This window comes from Antechinus flavipes, chromosome 4, assembly GCF_016432865.1.
Source record: "Antechinus flavipes isolate AdamAnt ecotype Samford, QLD, Australia chromosome 4, AdamAnt_v2, whole genome shotgun sequence".
Classification (NCBI taxonomy): domain Eukaryota; kingdom Metazoa; phylum Chordata; class Mammalia; order Dasyuromorphia; family Dasyuridae; genus Antechinus; species Antechinus flavipes.
The window spans coordinates 198,976,132-199,002,806 of record NC_067401.1 but is presented as its reverse complement, the minus strand read 5'-3'; the positions used below and the strand labels follow the sequence as shown (position 1 = coordinate 199,002,806).

At 37.8% G+C, this 26,675-nt stretch overlaps 1 long non-coding RNA gene across 2 annotated transcripts in view; it reads left to right on the top strand.

Annotated features, from left to right (window-relative positions):
• The first annotated feature begins 3,551 nt into the window (after positions 1–3,551).
• LOC127559231 (uncharacterized) overlaps positions 3,552–26,675 on the top strand; it is a 37,587-nt gene continuing 14,463 nt past the window's right edge. For both annotated transcript variants that reach the window (XR_007953090.1, XR_007953089.1), the window contains exon 1: positions 3,552–4,155. This is a non-coding gene — a long non-coding RNA (uncharacterized LOC127559231). The remainder of the gene's footprint in view (positions 4,156–26,675) is intronic.

The window sequence follows — 26,675 nt, the reverse complement described above, 5'->3', positions numbered from 1 at the left end:
TGCCTCATTTTGATTGGAAAATGAAAGTAACTAAATTAACCCTTACCGATTCTTTTGCTTGCCTATTTCTATATTTACCCTTCCAGGTCACGGGGACTTCTCCACTGAACTTAGCTGATTGCATCAGTCGAGCTGACTTGTATAGTACCTCACCTAGAGCCCCAAGTTTGGGCGCCAAATGTTATGTCCTGTTGTCTAGAGCCCCAAGTTGGGGTGATTAAAATGTTGAGTCCTGCTTTCTAGAGCCCCCAAATTGGGGTGACAATATGTACTATTGCTTTGTAGAGCCCCCACTCCTGGGGCTCTTCCTAGTGGAAAAGTAATGAAGCAGGACTCCCAAGGATGGTGGGAAAATGGAGTCCATTTATTTCAAGGGCTTTCTCCTTTTTATAATGTAACAAAAACAACTCTTGAGCACATAGGACCACATAAACAACTTGCTTTTGTATGTAGTTTGCCACTTGGTATCACTCTTCCACCTGATATCACTCTGCTTCAGTCTCAACATAGGTTGTCACGATCTTCCTGAGAAGTCCCCGGAGAACCCTTAGGGGAAATGGGAAGCTGAACCAGACATTATTAGCAGGTTCCCTCTAGGCTGAAGGGTCTTATGCCTTACCCAGAGTTTCCTCACTGACTGTGATCCTCTACAACTCAGGTATAAAATTTTACCCAAGTAACAGACTCCATGAAAATTAAAATGGACAGAACAGAAGTTAATGACTTAATGAGACAGAAAAACATTAAAATAAAGCCAAAAGATTGAAAAAAAAGAAGAAAATTTAACATATCTCATTTCAAAGACATGTGACCTGGAAAACAGATCAAGAAGAGATCAATTAAGAAACACTGGACCAAAGTGGACCAATTGAGGCTGTCACCAAAAAAAAAAAAAAAAAAAAAAAAAAAGCATTGTTACCATGTTTCAAGAAATCAGAAAGGAAAACTGCCCAGTTACATTAGAATGATAAAACAACGTGAAAATAGACTTCACAAACTCACCTCTTGAAAGAAGCCATTAAATGAAGATTACTAGATCTATACTATAGCTATAAATTATTATAGGATATAAAAATATATCACCACAAATCACTTGTAAAAAACTAGATAAATATACCATCTTTTTAACCAAAATCTTGGTCTACTAATTTTATGTTTTCAAAAAAGAATTGAAAAAAAAATTAATACTCACATAGTATGCAAATTAAATTTAGTACAAAAGACTATTTATTAGTATGGCCCTGGCAGCCTAGAGTAGTCTGCCCAGACAGTCCGGCACAACTGTCTATATGAAACCCCCAGCATCTCCTTCTTTATTCTAGACTAATGAAGAAGTTGCTTTTTTCCTTATGAAAATATTTACTTGGGACCTTTGATCCTCTTCTATCCTGTAGTCTCTAATAGATAGTTCCTTCAATTATCTTCAAACTCTTCTTGTCTGCTGGATCCTTCTCTGCTACCGAAACTAAATATGCCATCCTTAAAAAACAAAAACAAAACTTTTCCTTGATGCAGTCAATCCCTCAAACTTTTATGCTGAACCTCTCTTCTTCATCACAGCATTTCTTACCAAACAATAATATTCCATATTACTCTTATGCCACAATTTATTCAGCCAGTCTCCAATTGATGGGCATCCATTCAGTTTCCAATTTCTGGCCACTACAAAGAGGGCTGCCACAAACTTTCTTGCACATACAGGTCCCTTTCCTGTCTTTAAGATCTCTTTAGGATATAAGCCCAGTAGTAACACTGCTGGGTCAAAGGGTATGCACAGTTTGATAACTTTTTGAGCATAGTTCCAAATTGCTCTCCAGAATGGCTAGATGTATTCACAATTCCACCAATAATGTATTAGTGTCCCTATTTTCCCCACATCCCCTCCAACATTCCACATTATTTTTTCCTGTCATTCTAGCCAGTCTGACAGGTGTGTAGTGGTAGGTTTTTGTTCTTTCTATAACTGTCTCTAGATATTTTCTCAATATTACTCTATGTAAACATTTACAAACTTACACTGATTGCTTTTATATGTTTTATGTCAGATTTTTGTTAGATGTTTACTGCAGTTTTCTGATCTCTTTTCTTTTTAAAGAAATGCTTTTTTTCTGTTTCACAAATAATCATTATTTTAAAATAATGAATGAAATCTATGTTTTTATTTCCTGTTCTTTCTTCTTTCTAAATAATTAGTTTTCCCAAGTTGAGATGAATATGTCACTTGTTAACATGAATAATCCACATTTTAGAACAAATGATAGTTTGCAGTTTACATATGCTTCATTTTTAAAAATTTAGTTCATCTCAATGTTTGATTTCTAAAATGGTTTAATACTTTAATTTTATAAATATAATTCAAAGGAATTAACAGAACTTCATAACTTCACAAGTACAAGATAGGGGGAGCCATGACCAGTCAGCAGTTCATATGGATTTGGGATTTTTACAAAGATTTAATCAAAATTAGACAAAATGAATTTGTCAACCAAAAGAAAAGAATACTTTCCTAGACTGCTTTAAGAGAGGCCTGTAGGAAATATGTGAGCAGTGATGTGTTGGTAAAATAATTAACTGGACAAACAAAGTATACAGAAGACACTTTTAATATTACTCTTCATTATTAACATTTTTTAAGTCACTCTCAATTTAATTCTAGATAATCTACAACCAGAAATCAAGCCCTAATTTGTAGCATTTGCTGATTTCTGAGGTGTAAATGCTCATACATAAAATTAAACATTTGGAGTTCAAGCTGATTCCAGCATACCTCTCTTGTGTGTCAGTTGTACTGTACTCTTCCCTAGTTGGTCCACAGAGAGTTCAATATTTTTAATTCAAAAGTACCATATCTTTGAAAGGATATTAAAAACTTAAGTTTTTCCACAGAAGGCACAATCTGCTGGTTAAATGAAAAGTTAAAGAAACTGAGAATTATTGACCTGAAGAACACCTACTCCCCCAATTATGGGACACAATGGCAATGATTGATCATTAAAACTCAAGCAATCTTTTATACTATATATAAATTTAAACTATAGTTTCTTTCCATAATGAAACTGATTTTGGTTCTTTCTGAACTTCAGCCCTTGCTTAGATGTGCTTTATTAAAATGATTCAAGGAGTGGAAGAGAAACAGAGAAAAGAATGCAGATTTATGCCTATTTGGGTGAACCCAGAGCAACAAAAAACATTCTCCAAGGAAAATAACCTTAACAATATTCCTATATAAATTATATTGGTTCATGCTAATAGGCTTATTAGACTGATTCAAGCTCAGACAATGAATGAGTACCTATATTCCTAATAATTATGTTTTTTACTGACTTAAAATGATCTGGTTTATCACAATTGAGAAAACAAAGTATGAGTGTCATGTTTTAAAACAAAAATCTAGGTTTATTATAAAAGTTTAGGAGTCAGTTTAGGCATTTGGACTGTTTACTGTGGACTCCATTGTATAGGGCAGAGGCATGTGACACAGATGACAGTTTGGAGTTAGAATCAGTTAGGGAGAACTTATCCCTTAGACACTGGACCAGGTTCAGTAAGAAAGGGCCCTTCATGTATAATTAGTATCAGTGAGGCCTTTAAACTGAAGTAAATAACTGGGCTAGTGTCAATAATCAATCAAATACTAATGGGGAAATACAACTAGGAATTTAGTGGGGAACAACATGTCTGAATGAGCAGAGATGGATCTAGAGAAGATTTTTAAGTACTGTCAGAAAATTAGAATCAAGGAGACAGAGGAAATGAACATATAAGTCAATATATATGTTCCCATTCATTATAGCTCTGCTTTAAATAGGAATTCCTATGGATTCAATGGTATAATTTAATTTTGTGTGAAAACTATCAATTTTTCTTTTGGTTATAAAATAGAAGTCTGACTTGGGATTTGTCAATTTTCAGAATTCAGTCTGTCCATTGCTAAAGTCTACTAGGCTTACAAGTAATCTTGAATAACTGGTACCATCTCATCCCTCATGACAACAAAATGAGGCATGAAGTGCAAATTCTAGCTAGGATCATAAGATAAGTTTAGAGCTAGAAAGGGCCTTCAAGGCCATCTACTTATAGATCCTCATTTTATAGATGGAGAAACTGAGGTCTAGATGGCTAAGGTTGAGATCCACAGGTAGAAAGGGACAAGAGGTGAGTCTACTTTACTCAAAATTGAGTATTCTGAATACCAAAACCTCACTTGGTTTTGCTCACAAATCTGTTGCACACAAACACACAAACCCCTCAGAAACAAGAAGAATCTCAAAATACTAAGACTTGAAAAGATTTGAGAAATTTATCTGGTCCAACCAGTATCTAAATGGAAGTTCCCTCAGATCCTAATAACCAAATCCCAATGTCAAGCATTGAAAACTGTTGTGATATTGTTCAATTCACCAACACATATAATGTGAGACATTAGAGTTAGGATTTGGTTTGGAGACCTGACTCTTTGAATGATATGAACTGTTTAGTCTGAACTCGATTATGTGAAGGATGTATGATAGAGTTTCTAGGAAGAATGACAGTTGGAATTTGAATATGGTGGGCAGAGCCCATCATTCCTTGATGATAGATCTATAATCTGAGAGGATATGTTCTAATTGATAGCAGTGATTTTGGTTTTTTTTTGTGGATATAAACAAGTAGTCTTATCTTTCTTTCATAAATTTGAAGCAGTCTGAGTGAGGATTTGTCATATCTCAGTGTTCAGTTTGTCTATCCATAGGTTTGCTAGAATGACAAAACTACTTTTCAGTAACTGGTATCCTCGTGTCCTTAATGATAATAATATGAAGCTTTCTTAGTCAACAACTCTTAGCCATGATGATAAAGTCCCATCCAAACCCTGGAAAAAGAGCAAAACCAGGAGTAGAAATTTCAATTCAATTTGTCACATATTTTCCACTGACATATCAGATATTTGGCATTACATCCTCACCAAATCACAATCTTATAGATATCCATTTTACTTATAGCTTTTGCTGGTAAAGTGCTATTTTTGAAGTGTTTTTCAATCACCTCAAAGTTGGGGTTTTTTTATAATTGCTTATGTATTAAATTTTATTTAGGCTGTACAAGCTTAGCCAGTGAATGAATATCTATTTCAGTTCCAATTGCAAAAGGGAAATTCTTCTCAGGCGATTGATTTTTTATGTTAAGGTAATTGAATGCCTTTTCAGGGCAGATCTTAAACATAGGCAGGAATTGGTACTTAAAGAATCCCAACATGACAATTCTAGTCACGAAAAAGTTAAGACTTGAAGGTGTCACAAGAGACCTTTCCCAAATTCCTGAGTCTACACTGAGTCCAATGTCCCTCCCTTTAGCTTCAGAATAATATCCTTTTAATTGGCAATGTATCTGTTTGTCTCTCATTAACATATGGCTTCATAACATATGTATATATCATTAATATATTGGGCTGGACCTATGATTATTTTGTGGGGATGGAGGAATCTCTAGTAAAGGGATTGCTTTACATAACTCTACAAATCATATAATCTTTGAGCATTGCTTGGAATACTGAGAAGCTGCAACTCAACATTACATAACCAGTATATGTCAGGGGCATAATCTGAACTCATATCTTTCTTACTCTGAGGTCATCTCAATCTTTTTCTTCTACATCATGCTTATTCTCCGCATTGAAATTAAGAGCTAGACTCTCAGATCCTAATCAAAGTAACAAGCTTAGTTGTGTTGTAAGGTATGGGCGAGGGATAGATTTTCCTTTATGGGAATATGACCAAACTCCTCAAATACTTGACTATTATATACCAAAGATGAATTTCATAAATAAAATGATAAAATCTTATTGACCAAAAAAGGGGCTGAACAACCAAAGGAATATTTCATGTTTGTGGCTAAAAAGGAGAAACAGACAAAAATATCAATATTCTTTAAATTAATTTAGCGCATTGTCAATTAACATTTAAATGGATTACCTCAAAGAAATACATAAAATAACAGTTAAATTTCTATGGGAAATTAAACAAGGAAGGGATAAATTGTAACTTTGGGAGGTGGCAATGGGAGTATAGGAATTGTCCTAGGGATAAATTGTAACTATGGGAGGTGACAATGGAGTATAGGAATTGTCCTATCTGACATAAAACATATACAAATAAATTTAAAATACATGTAAAATATATTTCAGTGCTGCATTATTAGCTGATAATTAGGCATCTCCATATCAACTTCCCAAGCTTAATATGCTCAAAATGTAACTGATTCTCTTTCCCTCTAATGTATCCTCAAAAACCCTCTTTTGTGGAGAAGACATTACTGTCCTTACAGTCAATCACTTTAGATGGATAACACACTGTATTTGACTCTGTTCTCCCTCATCTCTCATTACCAACTAATTGCAGAGATGAGTTTAACTTCCAGCATGTATTATGTATCTGTATCTCTCTTTCTTCACAACTACCAGCATAAATATTCTCTCTTCACTTCAATTTAATTTCCTAATTAATGTCTTTGCTTCTAGTGTTTTTTTCTCCCTCTAATTCATTCTTCACACAGTTACCAAAATAATCTTCCAAGATACAGGTCTGGTTAAAGTACTACCTACTCAGAAACCCTCAGTGGCTCCCAATTGATGCTTGAAAAAAAAAAATCTCAATCTGACTTTTAAGGCCCTCGCCTTTGCAGCAGATTTAGAAGCTTCCCCCCCCCAAAGAGTATTGTTTTTCTCTATTTACTCAGATAGGAATTGTTGTTTTGTTGTTGTTGTTGTTGTTTGGTTTTGAGGGGGAGGTGAGGCAGTTGAGGTTAAGTGTCTTGCTCAAGGTCACACAGCTAGTAAGTATTAAAAGTCTGAATTCAAATTTGAACTCAGGTCCTCCTGACTCCAGGGCAGGTACTCTATCTACTGCACTATCTGGATGCCCCAGATGGAACTATCTTTGAAGCACAAATAAATGTTTTTCCTCAATGAGGTCATCATCTCTTATCTGAAAATTAGAATAGAAGAGTTTCAGTGGAGGAATTAGAAATTTCAGTAGAGGGCAGGCATAGTGACATCTTCCTTTAGCTTTTTTGTTCTATTAAAGAATTTTGTTACACTTTAGTCAGACTTGATCACAAACTAAGATAGTTTCCTTCTGACCTGAGGGCTTGACCATGATCAACAGTCATAATAGCTAAAAAATAAAAGATAAATCTGAGATCACCATCACCAGATTTGAGCAAAATCATCCCTGCCCCCTTGAACAAGTACTTGCTATATATACTATACTCAACACACTCTTGTTGGAGAGATGAGATGTGCATGAAAAAGTAAATATTTAACAATGTTTAAAAAGTACATATGAGTTTAGAGGAGATGCTGACCTCAAGGGCTGGGGCAGTCTGAGAAGAAGACTTGAGCTGGGTCTTGAAGGAAGGATAGCATTCAGAGGAATAAAAAAGAAGGTCAAGGAACATTACAGTTAGGGGGAATAGTGGGAACAGGGACATGGATTCAGAAATGTGCATGTTCTGTTCCTGCAATAATATCTGATCCAGATTAACTGGGACGAAGAATATATGCACTTAGAAACTTTGTGCAGTTATGATCCTTATCATGAATGATTTTTCAACACCTAAATCTTAATCAGGTAGCTTTGCATTGCTGTGCTTTTTTATTCTGTCCCAAGAAGAAGAAATGCCAAGTACCCCTTAAAATGGGCACTATAACAAGTAGAATGGGCAGTTATTTATAGGGTATAATTTTATGGGGGATGGGAAGGCCTTCTCTGGTCTTTCTAATTTTCACTCTATATTCTGGGAATTTCCTCAACAGTACTCAATTTTTCTCTTTCCCCTTAGACACCTTCCCTATCCCCCTCCAATGAGAAAGAAGCCTTAAAAGTTGAAATAGTTCTGGGGAATTCTTATAAATTCATATATTTTGTTTTGATAGAAGTACTAGGGAGGGAATATGAGGGGGGAAAGTCTCTCCCACAAACAGGAACTAATATAAAAGAAATCAAGTCACACAGAAAATCCCAATGGGGATCTCTGTCCCATGAGACTGATCTGAAACCTGCAACCTTTGGCCTCAGCTCCCTGCTCAACTATTCGGAAGAGATGGCCACATTCACTTCCTCTATTAATAAACAATATCCCCACCCAGGAACTTTGAGGCAGTAGATTAACACAAAGAAGGGGCATCTCTACACAGACCAGTGATTTCCTGCGCCTGCTAAAAAAGTCAAATCAAAATTTAGTTTAGTTTAATCCTGCTAACACATCAGCTAAAACTCCCCTATATTCCATTTTGTTTCAGTAAAACTTAGCTCTTTTAGCTTGTTCAATTCAAGCTCTGTGAGTCACTGGGACCACATCTTGTTGACCCTAGTAAGGGAACACTATGAAGGAACTTAAGAATAATAGCTAAGAAATGGATTAAGAATGATAAGATGTTTCCATTTTCAACCTAGATTTAATTAGGGGAAGGATGCTTTATGGGATTGCTAAAAATGTATTTGGTGTGGGGGAAATTGTTGAGTTTCCTTAAGTAGAAAAATTGGGCCTCACCTTTAAGGACTCCTAATATGGTTGACAACAGGCCTGAATTTTTGGCTTCCCAAATTTCTCTGAACAAATTGTCTCTAGAAATATTAGTCGCGTTTATATGATCACATTGTATACCCAGCAATCTCCTTGCTAACCCTAGAAGTCCCACAGAAGAGTCTCTTAAGAAATTATTAGATCAGTGCTGCCATGGACTCAACACTATCATAAGATCTAATTTGTAATCAATATGAACATATATAGGAGTCCATAGGGGATTTTTTTTTTGAGACTTAAGGCAATTCCTCCCATATACACACCTTTCCTATTCTCTCTATTATTTTTTTTTCCTCCAAAGGCAAGAAGAGCCTCTATTTCCTTATTGAAGCATGAAATTATAAGGAAATTGGGAGCAATTTCAATATACTTCAGCAGACACATTCTGTTCTATGGGACTGGGAATAGTACAATGTTTAAAATCTTTGTATATCCCCACTGTGACCAACATTATAAAATTTAATGTCATATAATATCTCAAGGACATGTGTTCTAATATGAGTGGTAGAAAGAGTGATTTCTCTCAGGTCAAAGGACCCCTTGTCTTTTATACATAATGCCAGGTAGATAGGGCTGAAAAGCAAAAAGAAACACCTTTACTCATCAGCTACAATCTATTCATGTTCTCTGGAGGATTCTTTTTCAACATTCCTCCAAAATTTCAAATCTTGAAATAGTTTTTTTCTTCTAAGTCTTTTATTTTATCTATCCTCTCTTCTTCTCCCCTAACCTCCTTTCCTTTTCAAGTAAAGTCTTCCTCAGGTTAGTGACTGTAAACAAGACCAAAATCATAAATGTCCTTCCTAAGAGTCTTGCAGATCTTGGCCCTTCTCTTCCTTAAGTTCTGCCCTTTAATTCCTGTAACTTGGGTGCAAAGGGACCAATTTCGTGGAAGAGAGGGAGTATTTTCCCCTTCGAACAATAGCAGCCTTCTTTAATCTCATAGTGAGATTTATTACAAACCCCATTAGCTTAATTTAACATATAGTTTCTGTACTTATGATACTGGAAAATTGAAGAAAGCTCTGCTCACAACAATGCTTTGAGTTTCATTCAAGTATAATCCCCATGATGAAGTAATGAAGAGGAGAGAAAGTTGAGGCAGCCCAGAAGGGTAAAGTTATTTTAATTACATTTATTTTTTAAAGGTTATTTTTAAGTTCAAGGGAACATGGATAGAAAGCCACTGAGCTGGGAGTTGAATCCAAATCTTTAATTCATCACTCAGTGCTCCTTCTATCAAATCAAGAAAAATAATAACATCCATTCATATAGTATTTTAAGGTTTACAAATAACTTTCCTAACTATGATCCTGGGAGGCAGGTAGTTATGAGCTTTATTCATCTTGTTTTACAGATGAGGAAACAGAGTGAGAAGTTAAATGATTTGCTCATAATCACACTAGAATGAAGGACCTCAAGTTCATACCAAAGACAAAAGAAATGTTTGAAAGAAATGAAGATACCTATTCTGGAGAAGAATAGAATTGGGGTGAGAGTTGTGGAGAATAGCATAATAGCCATCTTGAAGTATTTGAAGGACCATGTTATGGAAGAGGGATTAATCTTATCTCTGTCTGGCTTCAGAGGCCAGAATTAGAAATAACGTACAAAAGAGGCAAGGAAATAAATTTAGGATTGATGTAAGGAAAACATTCCCAGTTATTTAAGCCATCCAATGGAGAACAGGTCACCTTAGAGATATGGGATTTCTTTCACCTGAAGTCTTTGTACAAAAGTGAATGGTCACTTGTGGAATAAGGGAATTCTTGTTCAAGTATGGGCCGAATTTTTATCCCTCTGAGATCCCTTCCAATACTGACAATGAATGATTCTGTGATTCCTTGAGGACTTTTGGCAAAGTCACTATCCAAGGTAAAATTGGAACATGGACAATCCAGCTAATTTGTGAAATAACTGAATTTCCTCAAGTGTAGAGGGTTCAGTAATATCAGTCCAAATTCCTAATTGGTTTTTTTGAGGCCTAGGATGAGTGATAGAAGAATTGTGAAGGGGATCTTGAAATCATCTTTCACTGTGGAACATAGCACGAGTCCCATCTTACCATATTCTTATCTCAGTTGAGGACAGAAAATAGGAGCTGCTCATTGACTTTGTGAAGAACATTTCCAACTTCTCAGGAAAAGGCTAAAGGGAACCAGACCAGAGGAATGCTAGGAAATGACATTAGTCCATTGCCTGAGGACAGGCAACCTGGACAAAAGAGCAAAGATGTGACTTACTCTCCTCACTATCAAAGAGATTATAAACGTGGAGGACAGTAGTTTTGTTGGTAACTTGAGGGAATTCCAGTGTCCTTCCCTGAGTACTTCTTGGGCACACATTCTCCAGAAGCCAGCTCCCCACCCAAAAAAGATGAGGCTTCCCTCTTTTTTGTATAATTATTAACACTTTATGTCTGCTCCTTTCATGTTTGCTTTCTTTTCCCATCATGGTGGATGGTCCCCTTCTTCTGGGGGCTGAAAATAACTCCTGAAACTTGCAGAAACATCACAGTTACAATCCTTCAGCTTCACATATTTCCTGTCCCTAGATAACTCAGACCTCTGTGGAAAGTGGACTTCATCCCATAAAATGGGATGTCATAAAGACAGCAATAAAAAATGAGAAACTATTTATACCAACAAAGGATAGATTCTTCAGAAACACTCAAATGATTTCCTATAGGACCTAGAAAGTTGTCAAGACATTTGACCTCCAGGAGAAGTCAAACCCAACACAGACCTATTACTTAAACAGATTTTCTATGCAGGGTAGCTGTGACCTTGCTCTCCCCAGTTCTGTTAAAACTGGTCCCAATTCTCCCTCATTTCAATGAGATCTTTATTTATTGGTTTTTTCTAGGTTCAGCTCACCCCAGAGTTTTGCAGAATCTTTGAGCATTGGTAGGAATTTCCAAGTTATCTAGTCCAATCTCTTCACTTTACAGATGAGGAAACTGAGGCCCAATGAAATTAAATAATCACCTGAGATCACAAAATAGTGAATTTGAATCCAGATCTTCTGGCTCCAAAATCTAGCCCTTACACCACACTGTTCCCCACTGGTTACTGACAGCAAACCTGGGGGCTCCTGGTGCTGGGCCACAATGAAAGAGTAAAATGTAAGAAAAGAGAACTGTTCGACTATCCAACCCAGAGTTGGCCACCAGGCTTTACGATGATTAGATGCTGGTGGTATGACTATCCATAGAAACAGCAGCTCACTATAGTTGCATGAAATTTAGTTAGGTCACTGATGACTAATCATTTCAGAGTCCTTTCACTGACACTAGCCCCAAAGGAGAAACTCTGTTCTCTCTCACTCTGACGACAAAGGTTTGAGGAAAGAATCACCTCATAACCAAGACCCTCATCATCATGATGTTCCAGGAGAACTTGGACACATCTTCCCCAATCTGCTGAGGGTGTAGACCTAATATTCCCAAGATGACTTTTACTCTAGAATTATTGATGTTTTTCCTGTCCTCCCCACTCCCCCATCCTTCCTTGTTCTCTGCTTCAGTATTTTCTTGTTATCAAATTAGTGTTTTTATGTTAACAAAAACCCCTAAACATTTGATATTCTACAAATACATTTTTTTCTGGACAAAATAAAATTGGAGCCCGACTCCTTTGTAAAGGATGGGCTTTCTTTCAAAAGGCTGAGGCAAATTAGATTAGTTTTAAAAGGAATGGCTTTTCTGCCAGGAGACCTGATTTTCAGTTCTCTTTGCTAGATCTATTATGGAGAATTGTTTAATTTACTTTAATGAGCCTCTGTTCCTCCTCTACTTATTTAATTTGAGGGCTCTTTAAAATTAAAAACTTAAGAATTTTTTAAGGCTTGAATTTACTTTCAGATACTCCTTCTTCCACCTTCTCCCCACAGAGTCACAAGAGAAATCCCAAACCTCCATAAATGAGATCTCTTGAGAGTCAGTTGACTCCTAATTCACACTGACTACAAAATAATGAATTCATTCCCTATGACACTTTGGGTAAATATGATTCCATCTCCAGTAAGGGCTCATAAAATTCACCTTTTACCTTCTGCTGAGATCATCTTAGACTGTGATTGGCAGTCTTATACAATGGAGCCAAGATTATAAAACATGTCCAGGACATGGAACATGGAACAAACCTGCAAATTAAACATGTTTTAGAATGGGTTAGGGACACTCTGGAACACAAGGCTCTATGTGGGGAAAGACCTTGAGAAACTGCCCCTTAAAGAAAAGACAGAGACTGGAACAAAAATTCCTGTGATTAGAGATGCTGGGACACTGAAAATCCATTGAGGGGAAACCTGATGTGTGATGGTGGAAAAACCAGGCCAGGCCAGAAGCATATTCATTTAGAGTACATTCCCCACGGGTAAAGAATTGTAATTTTTTTTTCTTTTAAGTAATTATACTCACTAATTAGATAGTAAGCTCAATTGTTCCTATGCTGCTGTAGTCAAGTGCTTACTAAATTCTCATACCCTAGGCAAAAGCATGGACTGTCTCACCCTAGTTCCAGCTTTGGATATCAGAACCAAATTTGGAAGTGTATAGGAAATTCTGATGCTACTAATAACATTCACGATTTTCTCCTTATGAAGATTCTGTTTCTTCTCTTTTCTATAGAGTATATCCCAGAAAGATAGTCTGATCTGTAGGGTGTTTTACCTTTTTCTGGTGGGAGCAAGAGACACTATGGATGGAGGATTTTAGGTCATAGCAGTATTGATGTATTCATTGTTGGTAAAATGAGCCAAAGAGATTATTATGGGCAAACCACAGCCCCCAGAAATAAGCTATAATTAATGGCTTACTTTTTATTTTTTTTATTTTTTTGGCTTTGAAATGCTAAATGGTAACTCCAAGTATGTTGACCTTTCTAGGATTTGCCATCAGTTCAGCTTTCTTTTTGAATGAGGATCAGCCTCTTGACCTTGACTCTGGACTGGTGCTCAGGCTCATCTTCCTGGCCTAGGCTCTCACTTTCTTTATTTTGACCTCATTTGTGCTGGCCATTTCTCCTTTCTTGCTTCTATTTGGTAAAACATGTGGCAGCTGAAGCCCTCCTGCGCCCTTCTGTGAGTCTGTCCCCGGAGGGCTTCCAGACTGGGGAACCTGCCCCACAAGGAGAAGCAGGGGCAGTCATGACCATCTGCAGCCACCATCCAGTGAGAGGGGAGGGTCTCTCTTCTTAGTGTCACTTTAGGGTCCTGGTGTTTGCTCTCCCTTCACTTTCCTCCCTGTGTTCTTTCAGGGTGGTCTCTGAGTCAGTTTGTGATTCACTGCTGTGATAAACTTTGGGGAAGAGAACCTGCTGTCCTTCCTTCCCCCACCTTCACTTCATACCTCCACAGCTATTTCTGAACTCATCCCAAACTAGCCTCGGCATCTGCCCCTGCTTCATGGATTTTTTGCTGGAAGATATAGAGGAGGCACAGCAGTAGGAAGAAGAGAAGGAGGAACAGAATATTCAGATGGAGAGAGAGCCTCTCTGAGCCCCAGAAACCAAGCTGGACTCTTGCTAGGAGACAACACCCTTTTTGGTCAGCACTTCGTGCCTTAAGCTATCAGAAGTTCTTGGGGAGGAGGACTGCCTCACATTCTCCTTCCATTCTTAGCCCACATTTCCATTTGGGGAGTTAATCTTCAAACAGGAAAGCTCGACAAGCCAGCCTACTTTGCCCACCACCCTTCCTTCTCCATAATAAACCCACTCAGTCCTGTTAAGAAATATTGCTTGGGTTTCTGGGAGTTAAGCTTGAACCTGGAACTCCTTAATAACTCCATTACCCCTTCCCATTTCCAACAACCTCCCTCCAGCCTCCCAATGTGTCTTGTTTATTAGTTACCCCAGAGTGGTCCCTGAGCCTTTGTGTCCCGATCACCTCCCAGGGAACTGTAAACCTGATCTCATCCACAGTTCCCAGAAACACTGTTGCTCAAGTCAGAGATAAGGTTTGGTTTGTCACAGTCTAGTCCCCCTGTCAACAAAGTCGGAGAGAAATCACTTCTCTGCCACATGCTGCTCTATGAAACACTGCTTAATTTTTCTAGGACTCAATTTCCTCAAGGAAATTGGAGCTCGATTATCTTTCTAGTTCTGCTCATTATTCTTTTGCTGATTGCAGCCACAAAAGCCAAGACAGGTGTCTAAAGCCTCAACTCTGTTACTGTTACATATGCAGTCCCCCTGCAATTGAATTAGATACATAGAGGGCAAGCAGGAATTGGAACATCTGTAAATTCTCTGCAGTAATGGGTGACTGGCAAGAGACTCTCAGCAAACCTCTTGCTATCAACAATCTTTTTCAACGCTCAGCAAGTCCCCTGCAAATCTCCTAAGAGCTTCCCTCTCCCTACTTCCTAGGGCACGACTAGCCCAGTTCAGCTCCTCACCTTCCCAAAGAAAATGCCCAGTTCTCCTCTTTGGTGACTCAGGAGGCTTGGCTGATGGTTTCCACATCTGGCAGTGCCTCCTTTTCATTTCTGTGCTTCATAGGGAGGGACTGAGGTTAGTCCAGGGACGGGAAAAGTCCTTCAGAATCCCAAGCCCTCTTGTTTCCATATCCTCCATGTGCCTTTCCTATAGGAAATTGATAGATGATGTTCCTTTAACTGTCCAGATGGGGCTGCAAAAGGGTCCAAGAAATAGCTCATGGCTCACTCTAGGGAGCTCAGAGTGACTCCTCTGATTATCAGTCTCTGTAGAATGCTATGACCTTGTCAATGACATTGGACAAATCTGCACCCTTCAATATAGAGCAGACATGGCAATTTCTGAACCCTTCCATTCCAACTGTTAATGAACTGATGATTTCCCAAAAGGCACTTGTCTGATTACTTCAATATTTTTGGAACACTAGGGCAGTTTAGGAGCAATCTAAACATCTTCTTTCACATAACACAAATGGCCCACTTCTCTTTCCAGCTATGAATATCCTTGTGCATAGTCTTTATCCTCCCTCTCACAAGCAGGTCATCCTCAGTTATACACTGAAGACTGCCTATAGCCCTCATCCTCCACCATGCTGCTTTCTCTTGTCCTTTGGGGCACCTGTAGTCTTGATTCTTCTACAGTAATGATATCTTCTGATTTAATGTGAGAATCATCAGAAAAATTATGATGATTTTAAAGTTGATGTTGAGCAACAGAAAGTAGTTGCAAAGAAGTAGAAATTGTTGAGTCACTTATCAAATGGGATCCAATCTAATTTCCTGCTCCCCTACTGGCCATTATGGAGTCAAATCTCCTTATAGGAAAGTTAATTTGATGTTTCTGGAATCTAAGGTATCCTACACAATGCACTTCTACTCATCAATGATTTGTAGTGGTGGGCAATCTTGATACATCCAATTTGGGTCAGAGATGAGCTTGTCACACTCACAAGATGATATTTGGGAGTCTATCATGGACAACTCTATCCTCATGTACAGGTGTAACACTTAAAGAGAGGATTGACAATAAGACCTACGTAGGAACATCCTGAATGGGGCCTAGCTGCTATGAAGTTTGTAGTTTATAGAAGGTATGTTTTTGTTATTGCTACATTTAATGTCCAAATGTCACAGCAATCCACCCACAGATTCTAACAACTAGAAATGGCACTGTGAAGCTATTGAGAAACAAAACACAGTGCATCTTGGATCTAAACATTTGCTGAGGGGACAGATGGTCTGAAGGTGCCCCAGATTCTTATTTTGTATTGAGAAAGAAATATGGAAAGGACCAGGACTGGAGGAAATACAGTGTGGCCTTAAAAGATGGCTCCCATGGCAAAGGCATCAATTTTCACAATGAATTTGTCAATATATCTGTAGGTATCAGGATAGGGACTTATATGAACTAAGTCTACAGATCATTAGATGCAGCCTCAATTTAGGTGCTTCAGCAGATCATAGAAGTTTGATTGATCATTAAAGGAAATGTAGAATGGTTATTAATACTCTGTGAATCTGAGGCTTCCATAGAAGCCCTTGTCCCCTCTACCTGATTTTAATATGACTATGTTGTGGTATGACCCCAAGAATTATTAGATCCCCTTAAACAAACTGGCATATCTCCAATTTGCTAAATAAATAGCATATCTGACAAAGGTTTTGGGAGCCAGGATTGGTTCAGACTAATTCAATGTGGTACAAAGGATCCTGGGACTATTTCACCAAAATAAAGCACTATTCTCCTGAATATGAGGTCTTAAATCACCAAATTTGTGGACCTCTGAAAAATAACTGCTCTATCCAAATGGCGTAACCCATTATTCATACATGTCAAACTGGAATGCCATCTGTCTTTTAATGTCCTTTCTTATTTGGATCAGCTTGTATGTCCCCAGAAGTTCAATTCGTTGATTGTCACAGATCTTGCCTATTGGTCTGTCAGATCATTTCAAAGGAAGAGGTAATACTGATTCTGGAGAATGATGGAATTTGGGACTCTACAGTCATAGCACAAAGCCCCTGTCCTCTTTTTAACAATGCTGAGGCTCTAGATGGGAGTTAAGGAACCAAATTAACAGTTATCTCAGATCCACTGTCTCTAGCTTGACAAAGGATGTAATACCTACTGGCCAAAATCAGAGTATCTCAGAACCAGATTTTCGGCTCAGATATTACTTTTTGCATAATGCTGATCTCTCTCCAGCTTGTTAGTGTCTATCTCTCCTGCCCCCACAAATTATACTGTATTTGTTTTGCATGCACTTGATTTATATGTACTATGTACATATATGGAGGAGGGCAGGGAGAGAGAGAAAGAGAGAGAGAGAGAGAGAGAGAGAGAGAGAGAGAGAGAGAGAGAGAGAGAGAGAGAAATGTACATATAAGAGACTGTGTTCTCTCATTGACAACATGGACTATTTTTGTCTTTGTATTCCCAGTGCTTAGTACAGTGCTTGGCACATGGTAGTTACTTAATAAGTGCTGATTGATTGATTGACCAAGTTAATAGTGAAAACAAAAAACCTTCATGGGGCCACAGAATCTAATTGGACAGTACAAAACATACCTTGATCCTCCTCATATTAGGGAGGGAACTCTGGGACAGGATCCAGCTGGGAATATGGTTGGGAAATATAGACAAAAGAACACGTCCAGACTATAGAGTTAGTCTTACCTGATTCACACGCAAAGGTGAAGTTAGGCAGACAATCAGTGTCTAGAACTTCCTGTTTATAAAGGGGACAGATGATCTAAAGATGCCACAGATTCATAAGATCATTCTGGACAATATGAAAATATCATGGTCCCTTCAGATGGTGCTCTCACAGTTCATGTGATTTCAATTTTAAAGTGATACTCACTTTAGATGATCCAGGGAAATATTTTCCCCAGCACTGGTTAATTTGAGGAAGAAGTATCATGAGGAAATATATCATATTTAGGGTTACCCAGCTTGGATCCTCAAGGGTCTATTCTTTGGGCTCACTGTCATGGACCAGAAGGAGATACCCATCATTTGTTTTGACTAATCCCAGTGTGGCATGAGATCATCAGCAAACACTCTGTCTCTAGACAAGCTCTGACTCAATAAAAGTTTTGAGTCCAACATCAGTGGGACCTGCGGTGTCTTAAACTTGACAATGTATTATCAAAGTTGGAAAGACATTGAGGCTGATGGACACAGTGACGAGGTCAATTTAGAGATGGACGGTGACCCTCCTTATCCATAATTCTGCTAAGGTGGCACCCTGACTGGGTGGAAATCTGTGACTGAGAGTCAAGTGTGCACAGGGAATTTGACCCACAGAGAAGCACACAAAATTAACTCCTTTTCTTAAGCCAAGAGAGCACTCTTTATTTTAAGGCTGAACTGTAACTACAGATGGATTTTATATGCATAAATTGTCAGACAGGTGCACAGGTCAACAACCATAGTGACCCAACTTTATTCATACAGAATGATAAAAAGTCCTCTAAGAACCTATCTACCAGGGCAACTGTATTCCAAGTCACATTTGGACTTCAGTTATAGGAGGAAGGAAATAGTATTTTCTAGCAGAACCCCAAATCTATCAGAATTAGCAGACCTGTAAGTTGATTTTGCTTTCATGAACTATCTAGTCTCTTGGATGTCTCTGAAAGAACTCTTCACATATTGACTTGGTTTGGGGATTGGGGCCGTTCTGTGAGCTAGGGAATGGACTCTGCTCTGCTCCCTTGGTTGCCATGAAAAACAACTGTGCACATGGGACATCCCCAGGAATGAATTATCTATAAATAACAGAGATGATGGGAGATCACCCCTCACCTTGTCCTCTTCTGGGGTTCCAATATGGCCAGAAAGTACTGTGTGATTTAGGCTGTTGAATCTTTCAAGGTCTCAAATACTTTTTTATAGTACAAAAATGTTTAGGAGGGTTTTTTTTTTGAGGGAGTGGGAGTTAGAAAGGGCAAGGAGAGCTGGTAGAGGTCCTACATGGCTGCTGTCACAAGCTTAGTCATCTCGGGCCCTCCCTGCCAAGATAACGGCAATAGGATTTGCTGCCATGCTGTTCTACCCACATGCCAGAATTTGTGCAATAGTTTTGAGCTCTGAAGTGAGGGATGGAAGGTAAGCATTAAATGCCTACAATGCACCAGGGACTGTACTAAGCTCTGTACAGATATCATCTCAGTTGGTCAGCTCTCCTCTTTCCCTATCTGCTCTTCCTCCTGCCGCACAGAATAACACACTTTTAATTGCCTGTTTAGGGGAAGACAAATTGAGAGAGTAGCAAGTGGAAATAATAATATGAAGCAGTAGGTTCAGAAATACAAAGTTACTGGTCTTAGATGGGACATTTCTTATTTCCCGGTTAGCAAAACTGTTGAACAGAAAGGCACTGGGGTAAAATTTGACTGTCTCTCCTTACCAGGTCTGCATGTCAGGGGTTCAGTGTTCCATGAGAAATGAGCTGGACATGACAAGGCACAGTCAGGGGTCCCATCAGACCCCAAGTCATAGCTAATGAAATGAAGGGGAGGATCTGATTACAGAGGCCTGAGTTCTGAGACTCTAGTATTAGAAACATTGATAGAAAGAGAGCTCACTCAAGAGCAACAGACATTATAAATCTCTCAGCACATTTAGGGCTGTGAATGGGCTGGGTCTTTCTGGTGGTGGAAGAAAGTCTTAGTTATAAAATGAAGGCACTAAAAATGCATATGTTATACCAAGTTCAGAATGTTTTTAGAAACAAAAACTTCAGAGTTTTCTGAATATTATTTATCTTCAAGGGAAGATGAATCTGTAATTTGTACAACACTTGGATTTGGTGCCTTAAGGGACTGTCTAGATCATCAGATCTAATCCTTTCCTTTTGTAGACAAGGAAACCAAAGCCCAGATGACTTTAACAGCCTTGTCTAAGGTCACATAGCTATTAAGTGCCAGAGTTTTTATTCCAAGAGCAATATTGGGTCAGGAGACTTCATGCAGATCCCCTGTGTCCCTGTTACTGATGGGAGGAGAATTTTAATTGCTAAGAAAAAAACCCCTCAGTGGTAGAGAGATGTAGGGGCGTTTGCAACTACAAGAAGGGAGGTCTGTGTCACCAACACCAAGGTGTCCTATCTCCAACAGCATCTGATTGTATCCTAGTATCTCCCAAAGTCCTAGTAAGTAGAGAAGGTACTTTATTATCTTCCCAATATCTTTCAATCATACTTCTCACTGATGCAGCTCAGTGGGGCTATGTACATTAACTGTTGCCTCTTACTCATGTATTCCTATAGTATGAACCTAAAATAAAGAAATAGTTACACTGTCAATAAGTGGTATTGTGCTTAATGCTTACATGTACTGAGCAGCCATGAACCAGAGAAGACATTGAGAAATTCTCTAAGCTGTTTTTCTAATTTTCCTGTTCTACAAAAATTGACACAAGGATTGTAGGAGTATCTCGTGCAAATTGAAAAAACAATTAGATTCTATTCTCATGGTATCAGACCCCCAAATTAATTTTGTCTATGATTTGAATTCTCTTCTGGATCTCTGATGAACATTTGTAAAATTTCTAGAAGCCAGGATGGAAGTGAAAGAAAATTTTGGCAACTAGAGATGTAGGAAAAAGGTAAGTTAAAAAAAAACACAGCCACACACCTTAGAAATTGGAGAATATATACTATGTTGGATAGTTATTAAACTCGGGGTATGGTGTGGTTCTGATGTTATCTTAATATGTGTAACCAAGCTTTCCAAAGCCTTTTCTTCATGTTCCAAAGTCCAGGATAAATCTGAGCAGGTTAAAAAGCTGTGAGACATATTAGCATACGATTCCCAGAGTCCTTGGATTTTCTTTTCTTTTCTTTTCTTTTTTTTTTTTTTTTTTTTTTTTGCTCTTGAGAGGGTTTTGACCAGAGCTTTTGTGGGTTTAGTTGTAAGAGTGAAAAGTTTGAAAATTCTGAGAACATGACATCAATTAGGATTCCAAAGAGTCTTCTTTCAATGTTCAACTTGGATAAAGAAAATTCAAACAATGGGAAGATGTCAGTTTATGCTTTTTATGTATAGATTCCATTCTCCTTCATATAGATTTGATTCCCCATCTGTATAAGTTGCATTCCCATCCCTCTTTCCCATTACTTATTTCCATCCTCCTCACTCCCTCACACTCTAAAGACCCAACCAAATGTTAGCCCCTCCCCAGGGTCCTCTGAAATGCCTTTTCATAGACAACAAATTTATCTTCATCTTAAAATATTTTTCTCTCCCATTCTTTCCATCTTCTGGCAATCCCTGAAACCTGGTCATCAGACCATCAGGCCATCATACCAGATGATATAGTTTCCCTGGTCATGCTTTCCAATTCTGGTTGCGCTTTTTGCACATTTCTCCTACGGTCAAGGTGCAGGAGCTGGAATTACTCCTTGATGTCCATTGCTACCTCCAAGTTCTCCCCTAACTCCACATTCAGTAATCTCTCCTTTGAGGTCCCAACTCAATCAAAGTCCTGGCAGCTGCTGTCTCTGACCTCCAGAATATGTCCCTTCAAGCTCTGTACCTGACTCATAATCTTTCTCTCTTCTCCAATGCCTGCTCTCATATTAGGAAACTAGGATGTATATATTGACCCTTCAACAATTCAGGTTGTCAACCTAATCCTTTACCATGATCTATTGGCTTTCCAACTCTACCTCTGCCTCCCCATTCCAAATTCTGTTCTTTGGCACACCTTCAGCTCCAATCCTTTGATCTCTGCCATTCCCCTTACACTAGTCATTCTCTCTTTTTACCTTTTGGGTATTGAGCAAACTAGTTCAACTCCACACTGTACTCTCCTTATATCAATCGTGCCTTTTTAAAAAAGTCTTAGCTTTGAATCAATCCTACCACTTGCCATTAGTGCCCCTACTAAGTGTTATAAAATGAAAATAGAGAAAATCATGCAACTGTTTTGACTGGGTCAACTACAAATTTGTTATGCAAGTTCAATTGTTCTTTCTCTGATGATAAGCAATCCTTTTACACCTCCATCAAATATTTTCATCCTTCTTCAAATTTCCCACAGCTTTCTTTCCCCTCTCAATTAAGAACCTTGCCTCATAGTTTATTTTAAAAATTAAGGTAATTTCTCCTGAGCTCCTTTTATCCCCCTCTTATATAATTCAGATATTTTCTGTCATTATTTCCTCCTTTAACTTTGTCTCCAATAAAGAAGTGACTCTAACCTAGGATGAGAAATGCTATCTACCTCCAGAAAAAGAATTGACTACTCCCCAATCTCCTTTGCTGGACTCATCTAAATCATACTCACCAAAATGCATATCCCACAGGGGTCTGTTTTAGGTCCTCTTCTGTTCTTCCTCCAAACAACTTCCCTTACTGATTGGACCATTATATAGAGAGAGTAATTTGGCATTATACCCAAATAGTTATAGAAGCTCTTTTCTGGTGGCATTTGTAGTATATAATTATGATGGAATACTATTGTGATATGAGAAACTATGAGCTAGATTCTCCCAGAAAAACCTAGAAATACTTGCATGAACTGAGGCCAAGAGAAATGAGTAGAACCAGGAAAATGTTGAATATAGTAACAGCAATTTTGTAAGAGTAACAGCTATAATATAAGATGAATAACTGTGGATGACTTTGCTATTCTCAGCAAGACAATGATCCAAGATAACTCTTGATTTATGATGAAAAATGCTATCCATGTCCCAGAGAAAGAATTGATGGAGTTTGAATACAGATTGAACCACACTTTAAAAAAATTTTTATTTGTTGGATTTTTGTTTTGGCTTATGTTTTCTTTTACAATATGATTAATATGGAAACCTGTTTTGAATGATCACATATATGCATCCTATATTAAATTGCTTGCCTTTTCAGTGAGAGGGAGAAGAGAGAAAGATAGAAAGAGAGAGAAGAGAGAAAGAGAAAGAGAGAAAGGAGAGAGAGAAAGAGAGAGACAGAGAGAGGAGAGAGAGAGAGCAAGAGAGAAAGGAGAGAGAGAGCAAGAGAGAGAGACAGAGAGAAAGAGAGGAAGAGATAGGAGAGAGGTGAGAGAGAGAGAGAGGAGAGAGGTGGGGGGGGAGAGAGAGAGAGCAAGAGAGAGGAGAGGAGAGAGAGAGAGCAAGAGAGAAGAGAGAGAGAGAGAGAAGAGAGAAGAGAAAGAAGAGAGAGAGGGAGAAAGAGAAAGAGAGAGAGAGAGAGAGAGAGAGAGAGAGAGAATTCGGAAGTCAACTTTTAAAACATTGAAAATTGTTTTTACATGTAAGTTGGAAAAAATATTAATTAAAAAAATTATCTGATGATCTCATTAATTTCCATAGAATAAATTATCTTCCAACCTGTTCAGCCCCTAACCTCTCTCCTAATTTGCAGTCTTATGACTACACAACTGCATCAGACATCTCGACCTGGATTCCAGAAAACACATTAAACTCAACACGTTCAAAGGCAAACTCATTATTTCCCTAGTAGGTACCACCATCCAGCCACCCAAGCTCACAGTATAGGGGCTATGCTCAACTCTTCATTATCTCTTTCTATATCTGATACCAAAGGCTATCAACATTTTTAAAGTATTTCTCAAATATATCTTCATCTCTTTTCTGATGCTGCTACCACCTTGCTGGTTTTACAATATTACAATGATATTACAATACCCTGCTGATTGATTGGTCTTCTGCCACAGATATTCTCCTCTCTATGCCCTTGCTCTATTCAACCAACTACATGTTTCCTAAAGTGAGGGTCTGACAGTCCCCTTCCTCACTAGACTCAATAAAGGTCACCAGTTATCTCCAGGATCAAATATAAAATCCTCTGTCTTTGAAATCTTTTATAGCCTCGTCTTACATACCTTACACACACACACACACACACACACACACACACACACTCCCCTTTCCATTCTTCTTGAACCTTATACTCTCATCCATTCACCATTCTTTCCTCCAGCAGTACTGGTCCTTCTCACTGTTCCTTGAACAATACACTTCCATCTCCTAATTTTGGACATTTTCCATATATGAAATCCTCTACCTCCTGGCTTCCTTCAAGTCTCAACTAAAACCCCACCTTCCAAAGGAAGTCTTTCACAACTCCACTTAATTCTCCTGCCTTCCTTCAGTGGATTATTTCCTATTTATTTTGCATACAGCTTATTAGTAAATAATGATTTGCTCATGCCATTAGATTGTGAGTTCCTTGAAGGTAAGGACTATCCTTTACCTCTTTGTATCCCCAAAGCTCAGCACAGTGCTTGGAATATAGTAAGTGCCTAATAAATGCTTATTGACTAACTAGCCATGCAAAAGAGCATAAGGAGAATCTGGAAATTCCTACCCACTTTGTAATTTCCTAAGAAACTCTTATGACTTGACAAAAGTTAAAATGCAAGAATGATGAAATGGCAAGAGCCAGCAAGGTACAGTATCATGTAAAACAAACTAGTAAAAGGCTGGAGACTTTCTTCTTTAATCATTTTAATCAATCTGATAGATGTAAAATGATATCAACTTTGTTTTAATTTGCATTTCTCTAGTAAATAATTTAGAGCACTTTGATTATAAATCATTTTAATTTCTTCATCTAAAACTGCCTGTATCCTCTGATCATTTAGCAGTTGGTGAATGACACATTTCTTACAGATTTTACAAAGTTCTTTAAGATAAGAGACTTTAGCTGAGAAACTGTCTAGAATTTCCCCCAGTTTTTTACTTTCCTTCTGATCTGGGCTATATTCATTTTATTTATATGATTTTTAAAATTTAATATAATTGAAATGATCCATTTTGCATCTCATTCTCTTTTCTATCTCTTGTTCATTCATAAATTGTTTACCTATCCTTAAGTCTGATAAGTAGCATGTTCCATGTTCTTCAAATGTTCTTGTAATATCTCTTTTTATACTGTCATATCTTACCTTAGAAAATACTCTGAAGATATTCTTCTATACCCAATTTTCATCATACTCATTTAAAATTTTCACAACAATTTTTATCAGTTATCAATTCATCTTACCAATGAATTCTTATTCTCAAAGTTTAAGTCTCTACACTTGTCAAATAGAAGGTTACTGTATTTGCTTCTATAAATTGTATGTTTACTTTGTTTCATTGATTTACCTTCCTACCTCTTCACCAGTACCAGATAATTTTTTAAAATAATTACTGTTTTATAATAGAGTTTAAGATCAGGTACTGCTAAAAATCCTTCCTTTACATTTTTTCATTACTTCCTTTGATGTTCTTGACTTTTTGTTCTTCCAAATGAATTTTGTTACTTTTTCTAATTGAGTAATATACTTTGGGGGGAGGCATATAATTGGGATGGCATTGGCTAAAATGTCTGAAGAGGAAAAGTGACAAATATTGGAGGGGATGAGGAAAAATGGTGGTGGGGGGGGGGGCGGAAATCCATTATTAATGGAATTGTGAACTGAATTGCTTGTCTTTTGTTGGTTCCTCTTTTTTTCCCCTTGCTTAACTCTTATTTATATTCTATCCTTAGAAATTCAACAAACATCCAGTAATATTTTCTTCCTTTTTTTTTTAGAAGTGAGGTTAAGTGACTGGTCCAGGGTCACGTATCTAGTAAGCATTAAGTGTCTGAAGCTGGATTTGACTCTGGTCCTTCTGACTCTAGGCCAGTGCTCTATCCACTGTGTCATCCTGCTGCTCCAACCCAAAATATCGTTGATGTTCTGTGTGCTTCTTCCTTGGACCTGCATTTGTGAGGCTCAAATGAGATGACTATGTGAATGTCATATATCATTATTCATTATAATTTAATGATCCTTACAAAACATAATATTGGATACTTCCTTCATTCTAGTCTTTCTTTTTTGATTGCTCCCCAGCCAGTTCCCAGAAAATCAAATACAATACTCTAGGTATGTTCTGACCAGTGCCGAGTTTAGAGGCATTTGTTCCCTCCCAATTCCTGGCCATGACATCTTTACATGTTGGCTAATGGTTTTTTGCCATCCTTCTTAATAATAATTGAGTTGATCACCTTATGGTTGCAAATGGGTTGAATTTTGATGAACCAAATTCAAGAGAGGTGAATGGGAAGAAAGAAAAAGAGCATTCAAGCAAAAATTTCCCAGGTAGTGGGAATCTTAATCTCACTCTACTGTTTCAGTTACTCTTTCAGGCTGAGGACTAATGTTATTCTTCTGCTCTTTTAGCAGATATAGCTCATTGTTGACTCATAGTTTGTGGTGCATTCCATCTTGGAGGATTATAAATGTAGACTATTTTCTAAGATCTTGCACACCTCCAAAAAACAAACATTGAAAATTAAATTTAAGCAAAGCATTTTTTGAGTGCAATAGCTTTAGGGTCATTATGTATACTCTAATTAGGGATAGGATCACTGAAGTGTCATTCTCTTAGCCTGTCTTTCATATTGGATTGTACCTGAGTACTTAACTGCTCTTGTTGGAGCTTTAAGGGTAGAGGAGGTATGACAAGATAGAGAAGCACTTTTTTTTCTTTCTTCCCATCTCATTCTAGAGAAGGCTGCCATTAAAGACAGGGGTGTGTGGGTGTGGGTGTGTGTGGGTGTGTGTAAGCCATATTGTGCATACTTCTAGTTATCAGTTCTTTCTCTGGAGAATAGCATCTTTCTTCACAAGTCCTTTATAATTGATTTGAGTATTTGTAGTTCTCAAAATAAT